This window comes from Papaver somniferum, unplaced genomic scaffold (genome assembly GCF_003573695.1).
Source record: "Papaver somniferum cultivar HN1 unplaced genomic scaffold, ASM357369v1 unplaced-scaffold_99, whole genome shotgun sequence".
Lineage (NCBI taxonomy): Eukaryota > Viridiplantae > Streptophyta > Magnoliopsida > Ranunculales > Papaveraceae > Papaver > Papaver somniferum.
In genome coordinates, this window is record NW_020653081.1 from 1678993 (window position 1) to 1697505 (window position 18513).

At 35.4% G+C, this 18513-nt stretch overlaps 1 long non-coding RNA gene across 1 annotated transcript; it reads right to left on the reverse strand.

Moving 5' to 3' along the window:
- Nucleotides 1-8529: 8529 nt before the first annotated feature.
- On the reverse strand, nucleotides 8530-11456 carry LOC113346253. Its single transcript, XR_003358451.1, has 6 exons — nucleotides 10804-11456; nucleotides 10633-10713; nucleotides 10437-10534; nucleotides 9690-9787; nucleotides 9262-9306; nucleotides 8530-8923 (listed from the first exon to the last, which is right to left on the reverse strand). It is a non-coding gene; the product is annotated as an uncharacterized LOC113346253 (long non-coding RNA).
- Between the last annotated feature and the right edge of the window lie 7057 nt (nucleotides 11457-18513).

Here is an 18513-nt window from a genome sequence, read left to right on the forward strand (position 1 = left end):
GTTTCTTTGTCTCATTGGACGCATCTGTGAAGAGGTCGACATTGATCCAATTGGAAACTTCATTGGAGCTCCCACTTTAGTTTGTGAAAATACATTCAAACGTATGAGACGAACGAGAAAAAAAAAAAGGGCTTCTATTTCAACTCTTGACAGTTCTTGTGATCCAACAAACTTGAGTCTTCTTCAACGAACTCACAAGGATGTTTGCAAGATCAACTCTAAGAAAAAAGGTATGCAAAAATAATTATGTTTGATTGCTACAAAATTTCCCGACATCAAGGACGAAACAGACAAGATTCAAACTTCTATGGGTGATTCCGACAATGAAGGACATGAATGATCCTTTGAATATTTTTATTTTGTTATCTAGGAAACTTCTTTTAAGGATTTTATTCTTGAGAAGGATAACTAGGGTTTGGTATAGAAAAATTATACATAGCTATTTCCAACGTCTTTTCATCTTGCATGTTTTTAGATTTATTTATTTTGATTCTAGAGTTGTTGCAAGATGAACTTGCAGTATGTAATCATTATTGGTTTAATTATTGCAAAAGTCCTATGAAATATATGTGCTTTTACATTCTCGTAAATTAGCTAACATTTCATATATCCTCAGAAGTTAAATCTATTGTGTTTTTATAAATGGAAAATAGAACAAATTCTTTGAGATTTTTCTCGCAGTATTGATATTTTTTTATGACACTCATGTGTTTTGCTGCTTGAAACACTCCGTAAGTTTCTCTTATGTTGAGTAAAATCAAGTAAAATTGTCTCGTTGTTCGTAACTGGCCTTGAGATCTATTTTTGTCGATACTATGGATACAAATCCTTGTGATTCGTTAATGTCCACCAAAATCCTTTTTTTTTTCACAAAAGTCAGGTCACTCATGTTGTTCTCTCGGGAATAACATTTTATGGGGGAAAGTTCTTAAATGAACTTGTGCTTAATTGCTATATCTTTATGGGGAGTGTGGTTGTGGAATTATAAAGGGGATGCTTGTATCTTTTTAATCTCCTATGATGAGCGCTAAGTATTTATTACTATGTGAAATCATCTGAACAAGTTGATATGAGGAGTTGCATTTTAACTATTTTATTATGTAGTATCTCCATCTTCCTTAAACATGAGATATCTTTTGGTTGTATTCATTATGATCCCGCGATTTTCGGACCTTTATTAATTTTGTTGATAAAAAGGGGGAGAATTATTTAGTAGTTTCACACTACATACATATGGTTTACGGATCATTATGTAAGGGGGGAGTGAATCATTTAAGCAACATGTTTACCTATTATACAAAAGATGTAAGTATTGATTAAGGGGGAGAAACATATCACTATAGTATTACTTCAGAGTTGAGATACAATTGAACTTTGGATAGAAGATAATAATACTATGTTTCTGTATAACAACAAATTGAGAATACTATTTTAAAAGTTGTTATCGCTATGGAATCGGTTCTTTAACAACAACGATGCTGAGTTGAAAACGTTGAGAATCATTACAACTTGGAGCGGCGAAGAGTTTAATGAGAGTTGAAGATACCAAGGAAATCAAGGCATAATGGATTGAGGATTTTTTTGAACTTTATTTTTGTTATCCATATGTATTAAATAGTTTTGTCACTAAAATTGACAAAGGGGGATATCGTTAGAGGATTGCTCGATCGAACTCACAAGTGTTGCTATATCAAGCTTGTTGACAAATTTAGTTGTCAAACTATATCTTGATTTCTAGTCTACAATTAGTTAAGTTTCGGTCTAGGATATAGGTAGTTGAGAAACGAACCAGTCATCATTTGCGTTTTACTGTTTGAAGGCGAAGATCAACTGAAGCTTTTGGATAACTTCATCAACAAAAGGTAAGTGAAGACTGAACCACCTATTTCTCAAGTTATATTCACCTTTCTATCCTTGAGACGATTGCGGCATAACTAATTAGACTAGCATGCATAGACAAGAATTCCGAGTCGAGAACTAATTATTTAGTTTACGAATTTCTCGAAATATAATGACTAAGCTTAATGAACATTTGTTCATACTTGATCAAATTCGGTAGAGAACAATTTATTGTTCGTAACCAAATCATGATTCAAGTTTATCATTCAAAAATATCCTGGAACAGTGATGTGTGTCATTGATGTTATTCAGGAATGTTTCAAATCGATTTAGAGAAATATAGAACTAACATTCGGAATACAAGACAGTGTTATGAGTCTTACAAACTGAAAAATTTATTATACGTCTGAAGCCGTATTACATGTATTCGTACACATAGCGGAGTAACTATATATCTACTTTTATATTTGTGTGATATATATATTCGTATGTACATCATGGGAAAATCTGTCTGTTTCGTGATCCGGATAGGAATGTATATTCGTATACAAACCATTTTGGAACTGTGGTAAGGGAGCCGGCTTAAATAATCAAACTGGTATGCGAGCCAAAACAATTCTATGTTCTTGAACCAGTTTAGTACCTAAACCGGTACACAAGACGAATATTCTGTGAACTCCGAAACCGACAAAGGTCTTAAGTTTACAAAACGGTCCGTGAACTAAAAAGTTATGTAGACTCCAGAACTTTGAGTTGGTTAAAAGTTTGCAAACCGATCCGTGAACTGAAAATTTCTATAGAGTCCGGAACTCTGTTGCTGCATAAGATTGCAAACCGATTTATGAACTGAAAAGTTTTTTAGACTCCGGAACTCGTTAATTGCATATAAGTTTGCAAACCGGTCCGCATACTATGACTCAACCGAGTCACGAGCGGTTCAAGTATTTGTACCTTGTACATTTACAAACTATGTCGATTACGATTCAATTGCGATTAAATTATTTTTATGAAGTAATTTGCATTTGATCAATTCTGTAATTAACACTAGACTCATTTGATCACATAATTGTGACTCAAGATTAATGTCTTAGTGAACATGAAAATGAATGTTAAGCTTTTAAGTTCAAACCGGATAGTTTCGGCTAACCATGTTGAGCATAGTCTTTATACATAGTTCGGTTATGGTTTACCTAACCAGAGTGTATATCTTGTTTATGTGAATAAGATTCAAAGCTTTCATTTAACGTTGGATATTGTTTGCTTAGTTCCAAAGCTATCTTAGCTTAAACCTAAAGCAACCTAGGCTTTGAAGTCTATATAAGGGAAACTCTTGGCAACTAGGATCTCTGAATCCGTACACTACTTTTTGTGTGTCCTAGTTGTATCTTGAGTCGTCCTCTCCAGAAACCTTTTAGGGTTTGGCGATTACAAAGACTTCACTGGGATTCGTGAAGACATGATTAGTTATATTTTATCTTAATAACTCAAGTATCCTGATCTTGATTGTTTGTTGAGCCTTGCTCCAACGATCAAGATAGATAGTAATAAACAAAGTCTCTTCGTATCATACTTTGTTAATTCCACAAGTTTTATACTTGTGAGGCGAATAATAATCTAGGCTTTACTTCGGGTTGTATAAGTCCGGATTTTGAGAATAGCCATACTTTTTTCAAGTTACTATCGATTTCCGTCACCTGGATCTATCGTTTGATCTCATCATCCATTTATATCGTAAATCAGGAAATCAATCATAGGCTTTATCTGTGGGAGGCAGATTTGGTTTAAAGTCTTCAATTGAGTTGAAGCAACTCATGATTGGTGTGAGATCGTCTAAGGGAATTAACTGCGTAGAATCCTGCTGGTATTCAAGAGACGTAAGGAGCGCGAATGTACCTGAATCATTGGGAGACTGAGTTCGGGATCAACTACATTCCATACCGAAGTTAATTGATAGTAGGCTAGTGTATGTAGCGGCTTAATATAGTTTGGTGTTCAATCTGGACTAGGTCCCGGGGTTTTTCTGCATTTGCGGTTTCCTCGTTAACAAAATTTCTGGTATCCGGTTTATTTCTTTTTATTGTTTATATTTATAATTTAAATATCACAGGTGGTGCATTGGTCAATCACAACTGATAGGTCCGACCTTGTTTGTTGGATAAGACTTGATTGATCCTTGGACATTGGTCTTTGATACCGTCCAATTACTCTCTTTGTAGTTAGGTTAACTGGAAACAAGAAAGAAATATATATAACTCTAGACACTTTCCTTGATTGAGTTTTGACTCTCGAAGTTGTATTGAGTTAGTCCATACAGATTGCCTACGAAAAAGTTGGTGGTGTATTTTGGTACCCCCAGTGTTTTCACCATGCATGTCTACAAATTAAGTTATCAACTTTCCTTAGGGCGGATCCAGTGTATAACATGGGTGTGCAACTTTACACCCACCTAACTGGTTCCCAAGTTCAAATTTCCTATAAGTTAGGCCTTGAAGCTCTTTTTTTGCTTCATTTCACCTGCTAGTAAGATGTTGATAGAAATATTTATGGCTCTTCCCATGATTTATCTTATTAAAGTATAAATGTTAACATCTCATGCCATGTTCTTTATCTTAATAATCATTTGTTTGGATCTTTGTTCAAAACACGAAGTATCTTGATTGTTTAATACAAATAACTGAATCTCTTAAGTGTGATCAAGATCCTTTTTAACCTAATAATTCAAGTCTGAATTATCCTTTGGGTTCGTAATATTCGCATTACGGCTTTCCTCTCCTTGGTTGTGTATTTGTTGACTGATATTTATTTCAAATTTGTTTTTCTACTTGGAAATTGTTGTTATCTCTTTGAATTATAGAATTGAATTTCTTATGTCGAATGTATATAAATACTTAACACAGGGGAAAATACTAATTTCACTTATCATGCTATTTTGGTAACTCCATTGTTATGAGTATTTTGGTGATTACCTATATAAAGGGATGCAACATATCTGATTACTAAGCATGAATTCATACACTCAATATTTGTGATGCCAACAACTATGCATCCCCAGGTCACTAAGTATGCATCCATAATTTGGGTTAAGGAAAAAAAATGTATTAATCCTGAATCAGTAAGCATCAATACATACATCCATGATCAATGGATGCATAAAAGCTTTCCATTCCTCATCACTAGCCATGAGCACAAACATCCATGATCAAAACAGCTCTGCACCTGGATCACAAAGCATAATCGTGGATGCATATAAAGAAAATAGGTTTTTTTGGAAAGAGACCCCCAAAATTACCAAGTTGTCCTTATATAAATTACTAAGTTCTATTATATCATGTAAATTCAATAAAAATGAAGGGTAAAAAAGTGCATTAAATAAATATTTACAGAAATACAGAAATACCATTATTTTAAAAATAGATCAACAATTTTAAACCTTAAATTCTTTCGAAATATACACCGGATTTGTATAAAATTTATATGTCTGAAAAGCTCTTTGAATTATCTATGTAACGAGTACAAATGAGAATATTAAAATTTTACTTTATTTACAAAATTCATTGTTTTCAAATTTCGTATTGTTGAATGAGCCAAATTCAAATATGTGCATCGTACATATGTTCTCACTAGTGATACATGAAAAATATGCATTGTTTTCGCTACACACAAAAATATATTGCATCCACAAAACTAAACCACATAAAATTTTGCTTCTCATTTTCTTTTAATCTTGTTTTAATTACATGTATTCATTTCGTTGACATTCTCAAAATCTTTCCTATTATATAAGTTTTGAATGTGTAGTTTAAAAGATAAATTTGGTTTAAGTTTTTGATGACGCCGATTCTGTTTTTGGTTTCAAAAATGAATGCCTTAGAATCATCTAACATAAACTGTATATATACCAAATCTTACTATGTGAAATTATATTGTATCTGGGAATAGTGACAGGGGGAGAGGGTGTAAGTGGAGTCACTTGCACCCACTAGATTTTGAATTTAGGAAAGAAAGGCTGGTAATTCTATAATTTGAATGTCTTGTGGGTGCAAGTAATAATGGAAATATCGAAATTTGTATTTTTACAGGTGTTAAAATGTAAACTGACCACTTAGGAAACTTTTCATTTTTGTTTTTAGCGGAGAAACTGTTTGCAGAGGAAGAACTCAATAAAAAAATAATTGTATTGATGATCAAATGTCACTTAAATTTAAAGCATATTTACTTGACTAATCACTAAGTTGTTTGGTTGGTGAAATTATGTGTTCTGATTTGGGACTCTGCGAATTATCCCCTTTTACTAGATTGTTTGTCTGGTTTGTGCATTGAGGTTTTTCTAATTCTCCATTATTAACGTTGTAGAACTCATAAGAAACTTTATGTGCGCTTATAAGCTTACTGTTGTAACTTAATGAGCACTTATGTGGTGGGACTGAATCAGTTATCTGATGTTGAAATCGATAAGGTATTGCACAGGAAGATGTCCAAAAATAATGCATATATGTTTTAATTTATATTTTTTTCCCTTAGTTTGAGTTCTACGGTGTTCTTCTTTTCAGTTGGTAACTTTTTTCTTTTCTTCGTTTTTAACCAAGCTAACAAGCCAGAGTTACCAATTGTATCCACTCTCATGTTGTGTAAGCGTACGAAAGTCAGTATGAAATGTTGTTTTCGTCGGCTCTTGGCATCTATGTACACAATTCCTTCCTCAAGCTTTTATATCATACCAATTTCTATATTACTTTAAACTGTAGCTTAATTATGAATCGACAAAAAAAATTGTGAATGTTGGAACATTTTTTTTTCCTGAGCCCATATTATATATGCGCTGGCTCCGTCCCTGTCTGAGAATGCGTATGATTTCATATGCATTGTCAAACAGAGTATGATAATACGCATTCCCAAACAGAGTATGAGATTATATCATTTCAGGATGCATTTTTAGAACGAATATTGGACTTTACTTAATCTCAGTCCCAGAATGCTCATTTCATACACATTCTCAAAACGAGTATAATCCCATATTGAATCTGTATTTTCTAACTGAAACGGATTTTGAACGATACTCATTTGATATTCTTCAAGAACACTCAACAATCGATTGTACATGTTTGTTAATTGTGGAACAAAAAAAAACTCACAAGAATTTATTTTCTTAATGAAAATATAGCACAAACGGTTCATAAAAACATTCACATCCGTCGATTGTTGAAATCAGCATATATATATGTCTACCGATTCGTGGTGTTCTTCTTGAATGAAAAATCAAACTTGAGTCAGTATACATGTGCCACAATATCATCCAAATATAGTTTGATGTTCTTGATAAAAAAAAAATCCGAATTCTTTCTTGTTTTGATGATTAATTGACGATAGTTAATCTCATAATTCACTAACTAACCGGCGGCAAATTCGCCATTAATAAAATAATTGGATAATCACATTTTGATTTTACTTTTGGGGGATTTTGTATTTCTCCCTCAAAAAAGATACCTATTTTGTATTACATCTTTTTAAACCAGGATGTGTCGTGACTGCTCAGTTAAAGGAGCACCTGCAGTGCACGTGTGTGTCATTAAAAATAATAAATTTCCGTTCAGACATAAATACCCTAGACACCGAACTAATCCGACGGTCCTAAGCGAAGATCATGAATACCTTTTCAAAACCTAATTTTACTCTCAACATCAAACCAATTATGAATCTGCGCATCTTCCTCCGCCTCCCTCTCATGGTAAAACCGACGAACATGAGCGGCTACTGAACCTAATCTTTGTGACAATAAACAAACAGAAAAAGAGAGAAGGATCTTGAAGGTGTAAACACATGAATTTGACCAAGAGCCGAGGACATGAATGGGGGCTTTGGGTATAAACCAAAGCCACCATTAGCAAGGCCGGAGTCACCATGCACGATAACGCAGTATGAGTGGGTTGCCCCGAAGACGATAACCAATGGGTGCCTAGATAACCCCAACTGTAATACTACATGTGTACGACTAATAATAGAAGACTTACTAGAAAAGGTATTAGGGTACACGTGTACGGTATTCACGTGTCAGGATTTGCCTATAAAAGCAAGGAATTCTCCCTGAAAGGACAAGGTTCTCCAGATAATTGTATTGTGTATTGGGATTAGTCTCCTCATTACCCTGTGATAATTTAAGGGTGTTTACATTTGGCGATTTCCACTACACCATTTTAAGGTATTAGCAACCTACCATAGATGTTGCTAAACGGGGTCGCAACAGGCTTTTGCCGTTGCTAAACACTGTGTCGCAAATTTTTAGCAACGGCGTAAGCTCTGTTGCTAATCTCAGTCAGCAACGGGAATTCGCAACGGCGGGCGCTGTTGCGAAAGTTTTTATTCGCAACAACTGGTTTCTGTTGCTAATTATTGGAATACCCTTACACGAAACTAGATACTGTTGGTTCTGCTTCTAATTTACTGGTCCTGGTTCCAATTTTGCAACAAAGCTCGGCGTTGCTAATTTTTCGCAACATATAAGAAAAGGTCAAGTCTTCATTGACCTGGTCAAAATCCATTTACCCACATTCTCCCCCCTGCAATTTCCCAGTCCCCATATTCAACATACCCACATATATACAAAATACAATGTCAGTCAATTGACATACAAAACTCTATTATTGAGAATAACAATAGAAGATGCAAAACTCTATTATATATATTATAAGAAAAAGGATTCTTCAATTGAAGTGAACTTAAAGTATGAGTAGGAGATACAAATGTATACAAGTATCACAGTAAACCTACTAAGATGATCATGAAGACCCAAATTTTTGTGACTGACATATAATGTTCTATGTTGACGTTCATAAATGGATGGGTGACCTAGTTTGTGTTAACTGAAACAAAATGTTCCTAAATTAAGATGAGATTACCCTGTTGGTGGATCTCCCTTTGTTGATCTTTCCTGTAGAAACTTATCATCATCGGCATCCTCTGCACATTTCCATAATAATTCAATTCAATCCATGTTACCAAGTCCGACCACTTCCACTAAAAGTTTTTCTTCTATTCCTCTGAGCCTTGTAAACATATGTATGTCTTTGTCTTCAGTCACCGCCTTATGCTGTTAAATTCAAAGTAAATTCACATTTGCATAGTCAAAATTTGTTGTAAAAGTAACTACCGACTCAAGTGGTGAACACTACATATACATGATGGAACGATATTTGACTATTGACACTAGGCGGCTATAAATTTTCAGTGTAGATATTTGACTACTGAACAGCTGCATTTTGCATAAGAGAACCCATCTAGTGAAGCAAGAGAAAGAGAAATCAAGACCATTTATTTGCATAAGAGAACCCATTTGGTGAACTCATACATCACACATTCCCATTCATAATAACTTATATGGCTCTACTGTTCTAGGGTGAGAGAGGAGGATGCTTATAGCTAATTTACCTCTGACCACTTGAGAGCTCGGAGTGGAGTTGCGTCTCTCCCGGCCTGCACAAAATATTCAAGAGATTAGTTACTGCACAGGTAACTCAAGCATGCAGTTCTAGTTTCAGAAACACAACTAACGAAAAAGACATAATAATCAGCAAAACACCGCACACACCTGCCCAGCAAAACACCGCACACACGTCATAAATTATTTTATTTTTTTGAGAATGCCAAAGAGACAAGTTTTAATTTCTGTCACATTATAGCCAATTCTACAAGCATAAATGTCAAATAACAAAAGTACTTGAGAAATTTAAAGGGCTTTTGACAGACCACAAAATTCTGCAAGCACAATGTGCAAAAGAGAATGCATATAAAGGATAAATAATGATTCAGTATCTTATTTTAAGTTTTAGGATTGAATATTAGTAAAGGTTACATACCTTGCAAACTTTTTGTGAACACCCTGAAACCCCTTCATCATACTCACCATTCTTATGATAAAGAAGATGGAAGCTGACGTGACACCCACTCCACAAGCCTTCATGTTTACAAAGGTGACAATGATTAGTTTAGAATAACATTCAACCTCAAATATATGTAAAATAAAAAGGAAAGGCAATCCTCTAATCATTACTCCTCAGATAGAGATACTTTTGCAACTAGGATTTATACACAGTGTGAATGCATTGAAGTGATACCTAGGGTAGTGCCACTGGGATACTTAATAACAGATCATAAATGGAGTAGGACTCTACTTGAAGCCAAACCAGAATACAAGGAAAAATGATAAGAAACAAAGACCAATGGCTTTCACATAAGCTGTCTGGAAAAATTAGGAAGCAATGGAGTAGGATTTTCAGTAACTTGGCCGAAATCTAGTTCCAATTTAAGATAAGAAATTGACATTCCACACGACCTAGCGACATATGCAATACAAGGCTTAAATCTCGTGTGATAACAAACAAGGCTTAATCAATAAAACCTCAAAACTTTACACCCAACTCAAATTTATAGTGAAAGAGATATTAAAAAGGATTTAGTTTGGAAAAACACTGAAACTTACAGCGAGACAAGGGTTGAGAGATCTTATAGATGGTCTTTTTTTTTTTTTTTTTTTTTTTTTTGATCAGATTATAGATGTTACTATTAGCAGAATCCAAAATCAGAAGTTCCCTGTTAGGTAATACCTCCACAGAATAAGGTTCAATCCCAAGTTTACTCCCATCAAATACAGTCTAAACTGTATATCCATTCTCAAACTTTATCATAGGCCTACCAGTAATTGCTACACACAAAACCCACAACAACAAAAACACTCAAAACCAAATCATCAAACAAAAACAAGAAAACAAAAGATAAGCACAACAACCAAGATTCTCTCACCTGTTTTTGTACTAGCTTTCAATCCCCACAGCCATTTCAACAAAGGGGCGAGAGCATTTGATATAAACCCACCAACAATCTCTGTCAACATGAAGTGTAACAAGAGTGTGAGATTCAAACAAACCATAGCTCAAACCAGAGAGATTTATAGAGATTCAGAGAGAGACTTACCAACAGGAGGAGAAGCTGATGCAATGGAAAACCCACATAAAAAAAAGTTGTAGGAAATACCCCTGTAACCTAGAGAACTCAAGGTGATTGATCAAAGAACAAAGATTTAACTTAAAAAACTCATGCAAGAGTTGACTTCAAGCATTTACATCCCTCATCTATAGTTATTTTGCAGATGAATGAAGCTACAGTTATTTTGCAGATGAATGAAGATGAAAAATCAGGACAAAACTGGAATCGATTTTTTTTTGGAAATTTTTAGATGGGTATGGAGATTAGGATCCTTTAATAACATATCCACATCCAAATTAAACATCGGATGAAAGATTAAACAGTTACAGGCAAGGTTAAGAATGAACCCTAATATGATTTAGAAAGAATTTTAAAACATGAAATCTTTGAAAATGATTCTGATGATGAGTAAATCATGAATTAAACTCTCAATCGGAAAAAAAAAAAAACAGTCGAATAAAAGCATAAATTTTAGGTTTTTGAAACCTAAAATCATCTTTTCAGAAACTATTTAAAACACCAAATATATAGATGATTAATAGAAAATCAGTGAGAAGGAGAGAAGAAACTTATCTAGTAGATCGATTTTGTCCATGATTCTCTTCAATTTACTTCGATTTCCTGTGTTTTATTGATTCGGATTCAGTAGGAATGAAGTTCTTCAGACCAGATCGAGAATGAGAATGAAAGAAAGAGAGAAGAAAAAAAATTGTGGCTGAGAAAAGAAATAAAGAAAACAAAAGACAAGTCTGATGCTGTAAAGGGTGGAAAAAAAACTAGAAGACTTGACCGAAGTTTGACTTGGGCGCAAAAATAAGTCCTAGTGTTCCTCATCACACGCGCACTTCGCACGCTGAACCACAGAGCAGTTGCGAATCTCAACCGAAATATTGCTGTTGCGAAATTAGGAACAGGCGATTTCCGTTACTAATGTTTAGCAACAGAAATTTAGCAACGACACTATTGACGCTGCTGATCTGAGTTGCTAATCCATTAAAAATGGTGTAGTGTTCACTGGGGACTAGTTCTTGGTGCCAATATAATTCTGATGGAGTCCTCGACTACAGACAACTTAAACAATGCAGGCTCGGGAACTCCCGCTAAAGGAGCAGGAGGACCAATAGCAGCACCGGGCATCAATGAAATGTCGAACCGACAAATAAATCCTGAGTTTGGAATGCCGTTGACAGAAGAGTCGGGAGGACAGAACCAAAGCCTACTAATAAGGGTGAATCAATCAAACGTACCCGGGGTTGTGTCCAGACATGTCTAGGAAATCCAACAGGTACAAACCGGGGCAGACAGAGCAAGTACACCGACACATGAACAACCATTACTTGACCCGCATCATCTCGAAATACAACAAATGCGTCAAGAGTTGGCCAATTCAGATAAGAGAATGTTGGTCCTCATGGAAAGATTATCTGAACTACAGCCTGAAGGTGGTGACGAAGATTCCGACCCTTTCGGGGTCCCTCAGCATCCTCTCCTGCTACAGAGAAGAGCTCAGTGGAACCCCTTTGGGAGACGACTCTCATCTATTAGACCAAACCCCCAACGGAGTGAGACGTCGGGGTCTATCCAAATACCGAAAGAGAGTCCTCAAAACTTGGGAGGGCAACTCATAGACACATTTTTGTGTCTAGGTTGTCCTCAATGTCTGTATTGTTGGAACTCGATTCTTGTACTAATTTTGATGTTTAGTGTGTTTTTGGAAATACACTTGTGTGGAAAAAGTTGCTCGAAAAGTGATATTTGGACCCCTGGAGAAAAGTACTAAAGGCACCATCATTCTGGATAAGGGACACCTTAGTTGGTCTCCTGCTATTTGCACCCCCGGTTTGGTTAGGGGGACACCGTCTTCGTCATTTTAAAAATCCAGTTTTGACGGGAAAATCTCACAGGCTATGGAAGATTTAGGGTTCGCATTTTAGACGGGAATCAAAGAGACTAAACGGCTGAAACTCTTTGGGATGACGTGATTGGGCTTATCAGGCTTGGTAAAGGCCTTTGGTTCTATCCAGTTTGGTTGGATATTCCGCGAGAACAAAACAAGGGAGTTATTCTCGGAAGAGGTTATCACGGGATTGCACAAGATTTAGACGTGTTTGGAGTGTGCTAAACTGGATCAGAAACGTGTAGAAGACAAATAATAGTATATTGGATGGCTACAGATGCGTGAGAAGCTGTAAAAAGGGAAGAAATCTCGTGACTGACAGTGAAGAATATTATCGAGTAATGAAGATTATCCGGAGTTATTGGCGAGTATTTTTGATTCTGGAGAGTATATAAAGGGTGCTGAGGTTTATTAAAAGGGGCATGGGGAGTATTGGGATAGTTTAGAGCATTACAGAGTCGAGAAAACCAGAGTTGCAGAGACGAGTTTTTCTGCTGGTGTAGTGAAGAACACGAAGAACTTTAGACCCAATATAATTGTTGTTTATCAAAAGTGACAACGACAACCAATAGAGGGTCGCAACGCTACAGTGTCAGCGACAGTTTCTTAGTATCGTTCTGTAACAATGTCACTTGTAACAATTATAAGTGTTACGAATCTCTGTTTTCATATATTTTCATTCTTGTAAGCACATTTTGAGCAATGAATTCATACTTTGAGCGTGTTTCCATCATGATGAGCTAGACCCAATCCTTGGGGCGACGGATGAAGCTATCTTTCCAATGAAAAAGTGGTAATTCTTAATTATTTAATTTGTGCAATTTTTATTTTTGATTATTTTCCTAGATTGAAAATAGATTTTATGATTTTTGTTAAACAATTGTATTTTCTTTTGATGGAACATGCTTAGTGCTTAATCCATGAGATTCTTGATGCATCATGCTTATGATTTACATATAATACTTACAAAATCTATTTTTGGCAAAGTAAGAGTCGGTATTTGTTATCAATATAAGCTTTAATTGTCTAGAATTAATAATTGAATCGCATGAGTATAAGAATTGGTGAAATCCTGAGTCCCAGTATCTCTTGATCCTGTGACAATTTTGTATATATTTTTGTTTTTAAATCTATTCAAGTCCGAGCAACGAATCCTTATTTACCGCAATCGAATTACTACAACAAAATGGATTTTGTTGTAATATTAAATTTGCGGTAAATACGGATTCGATGCTCGGAATTGAATAGATTTAAAAACAAAAATATATACAAAATTATCACAGGATCAAGAGATACTAGGACTCAGGATTTCACCAATTCTTATACTCATGCAATTCATGTATTTATTCTAAACAATTATAGCTTCTAAACATCGACTCTTTATTTGTCAAAATAGATTTTAAAAATATTAAGTGTAAATCTTAAGCATGGCCTATCAAAAGGATTAGTCCCAAGCATAAACCATCAAATGAAATCACAAATAATTAAGAAAAATCATAATTCAATTCATAATAATGCAAATAGTCATAAAAGAATTAAATAAAAAATTATTCATGCATAAAGAATGGTTTCCTCCATCATCCCAGTATTGGGGTTTAGCTATTCATATCAATCACACACTCAACATATTAATTCAAAGCTCAAAGTGTGATTAAAAGAGTCAAAAATTATAAAACATTGTTTCTGAGACTCACAGAAGGCGTCCAGAGATGAACGACAAAAGATAACTGCAGCTAACTGCGACACTTCGCTGATGCTGTTGACGCTGCTGAAAATAAGTCTGCCCTGGAGAGTCTGTTCTTCGTGTTCTTGAAGCTTTTTAATGGCAGCAGCAGCAGCAGGTGAACATTGTTGTTTTTCCTTCTTCTTCGCTCCTCCTGGTTCTGTCTCGACCCCAAACTCTTCATAAAACCTTTTCTAACTTCTCTCCACCTCTTATATACTTCACAGCTCAAAGAAATCCCGATAGAATCCCTTTTTTTTCTTCTCTGCCGTTGAAACAATAATCACCTCTGTCAGTGTTTGTACGCGTCTGTTAGCTATAAAATAGCCACCAAACTCTTCCTATGACTTTAACAGGACCAAATACATTATTATCCATCGTAAAACTCTCCCAAAATCTCCACAAAATCTTTGAAAGTGCACAACAGGACACGTCTCTCTGTTTTAACTTTGATTGCTTCTCCCGAATATTCTAGCCCAATTAAGCCCATGAAATCATCCATACTAGAATTGTATATCCATATCACGTCCAGCCCATGAGAATCAGTGATTTAATCTCATTAAAACTCGTCCGAAAATCCAACCCTAAATCTGTCTGGTGAAAGAAAATTTTCCCGCCAAAATTTGTTTTCAAACGGTGAAGGTGACCTCCCCCTTATCCAGTTCTGGTGTCCCTTTAGCACATGTCCGAATTGGGTTACCCCTTATCCATAGTGAGAGTCCGAATAACACTTTCCCCTTGGGTGCAAATAGTAATTTTTCTGGGATATTTTCAACACTTTTTCAGGGTTCCTCCGGGGTATTTCTGGGGTGCTTCCAACATAATTCTGGGGTGCTTCTGGTACGTTATCTACGGAGGTTCAAATGCCACATTTTGAGCCAATTTCGCCGCAAAAGCTTATTCTCCAAAAACACCTACAAAGACATAAAATAACCAAATAAGTACAAAATCGAGCACTAACAATATAAACAATTGGGACAAATTAGACACATAAATGCGTCTATCAAATACCCCCAAACTTATTATTTGCTAGTCCCGAGCAAATCAAAACTACAAAATAAAATCCTAACTCACTGTCGCAGGCATCGTCGATTGCATTTAGTGTATGCAATAAGCCTTTAAAACCCCTAGGTGGCCCTAGTGGCCGAGTTATAGCTCGGAGGGCTTACCAGAGATATACCCACAAAACCTGTACTCCAGACCTTAGCTATCTACGCAGAACCTTGGAAGGCACTAAAGAATCCTTGGTTGGCATACTTATTGACTACAGGAAGAAGTACCCTGATGCGAAATTCCAATTGTTGTACACGAGTTTGCACTCAAGCATACTAAAATTCATATAAAGTGACAGAGCTCTACTCAGATAGTTGCACTATGGACATCATATTCGGAGTCAAACTAATCACATGGATAGATCAAGAAGATGGATATAGAAAACATGATGGTTTTGATGTTTACTAAGTGAACGGCGTTTCCCATATCTGTCTGAAGGCCTCCGCCAAAATGAACCTATCCTAATGGATTGAGATACTAGTCTGACTAATATCAACACACTGGTATACAAGGGTACCAGTGGTCGACTTTATTGAATTTATTCCTTTTGGTCAAATGGTCTGGTCTCAATTTTTTTTTTTTTTTTTTTTTTTTTAACTTTTTTTTTTTACTTTTTAACTACATCTTTTTTTTCATCTTTTTTTTTTTTTCAACTTTTTTTTTTCATGGTATCTCAATCACTCTAATTCACCCTAGCATTGGTAACAACTTGAATCGTGGGCCCCACCTATCACTTAGAGAAACATAGTTTAAAAACAAAATAAAATAAAAATAGAAGTGAAAAGGACTCAACGAGATATGGTGAAACTATCATGTTATTTCTAACACCTGAGCTCTGTGCTTTTATGAATAGACTCTTTAGATGTTTCCATCTAATCAGATTGGTTCCTCAAACTCCTACAATCAAAATGCTTCCATCCACTTAGATTAGTTAGTGCAATCCTCAATAGGCATAAATTTCTAAGCTCTGGAGTTTATTTATTCAACTAAAAAGTTTCTCCCATACCCCCAAACTTAAACCTAACATTGTCCTCAATGTTCTAAAGATGAAATTAAAAGCATGAACAAGGAGAAACTGTTACCATTTGAAGAAAGAGTTACGGAAGGATATTACCTGGTTGCATGAGATTGGGTTACCTCCCAAGAAGTGCTAAGTTTAAAGTCTTCAGCCAGACTAAGAAAAGGTTTAGTCAACTCGAACCGTATAACAGTAGCCGGAATAACTGTGGGTCTTTAAACCAAAAAGAGCTGACAAAAGGAAACTGCAGTGAACCAAGAAAATGTACAAGACTAGCATGCCCTTACCTAGTTTCCTGATTAAGATATCTATATCTAATTGTGGTTCAGGTTCAGGTTCTATAAAAGGGTCTAAATATATTTCTTTAGGCTGCAACTCCTCAAAATTGAGATCCGAATTATTAGGTCCTAGAGTCTGTAAGTACTTAAATAAGAACTTAGAAGCACAAAATAATAACCTAAATAATTGAGGATCCTCTAAGTCAATCAGGTTTGACTTACATAATTGACCACAGTGAGAGTAGTGGTCATTCTTAAGAAAATGTGTCGATTCTAATATCCTAAAGTAATTAGGTTTAGTCTCAGAACTTAATAATTGACACATTTGAAATTTATACGTTCCCACAATTGGAAAAATATTTGGTGGGAAAACAAAGTCGATCTGTATCATAGCCTGGTCTAACCTCATCAACCAGAGGATGGGTTTCTCAACTGAACTTCTTATGGACATCACTAGGTTCAGGAAAACGAGTATGAAAGTAATCTTGTAAAATGGTTGAGGCATTGATCAAGTCCTAAGTGTGGGGACTTTCTGAGAGTTAAAGGTAAGGCACTAGGGAAGTGATAATCACCCCCAAACTTAGAGTTTTCAGTTTCTCTAGATAGACCTCTAATTTTTCTTGAATTTCCGTATCTTCAGAGTCCTTAAAATATTCAAGAGATTCTTCTAAGTTATTATCAGGTAGTGCATCTTTACTCATCTCTACGGGTCTATCTTCTTCTTCCAAGACTATTGTTTCTAAGTCGCTAGACTCTAAAACAGTATTTTCGAAATGAACCCGTTCCTCTAAACCACTATCGGCTTCGTAATCAAAAGGAAAAACTACATCGTCTAAAACGGTGGTATCCCTAATCAAATCCTCGTCCTTTTGAATAGGTGAATAATCATAAAAATTATTTGGATTTGAAGTAGAAATAATATAATCACTATAAAGCTCAATTGGATTACTAGATTCCTGATTACTATGCCTACATATTTCAGATTCTTCATCACTACTATCCTCATCATCATAATAGTACGAAGATGATTGAACCTTATCTAAATAAGTAGTGTTACCAATTATAACCTCGTTATCTTGATTATGTGAAAAAGTATCTTCATTCTCAAGGGTATTATTGGATACACTATATTGGCAATTCAAGTTATTTCGAGCAATACTTTCGTTCGTCTCTAACTCAAGTCTACGTGTCGACTCAGCTATCCTCTCAAGGGTCTCTTCCAAAGAAAGTTCCCTTAGTGTAGGATCTAAGTTTTGAGTTAATCTATTGAGGATATCTTCTACAGATTCAGTTGTTGTTGCAGTTCTTTCGTCCATAACTACATTATTCACCTCATCTAATTTATATGTCGATTCAGTTAACTGACGTGATGACTTAGCTAAATTCCTGAGAGTCTCTTCTAGAGAAGGAATAGGAACTGAAGGATCATAATAAGGACTACTTTTCAATAGTTTGATTGTATCCTCTAAAGACGAAGAACTAGTACTATAATCTTCTTGCTCGTATGACTGATGCGCGTGCGGATAGTAATTGGGCTCACCATGGTATGAACCATAACCTTGAAAAGTTTGGCGTCCCCAGCCACTATTCTCACTATGGTCATAATGATGTCCATATTCAAATTCAGGTCGATATTCATTGTATTGGCTTCTATCATACCAGTTCGACATTCTTAATTGCAAGGGAATTTTACACAACCACAAACAAGGCCGACTCGACTCCACCAAAA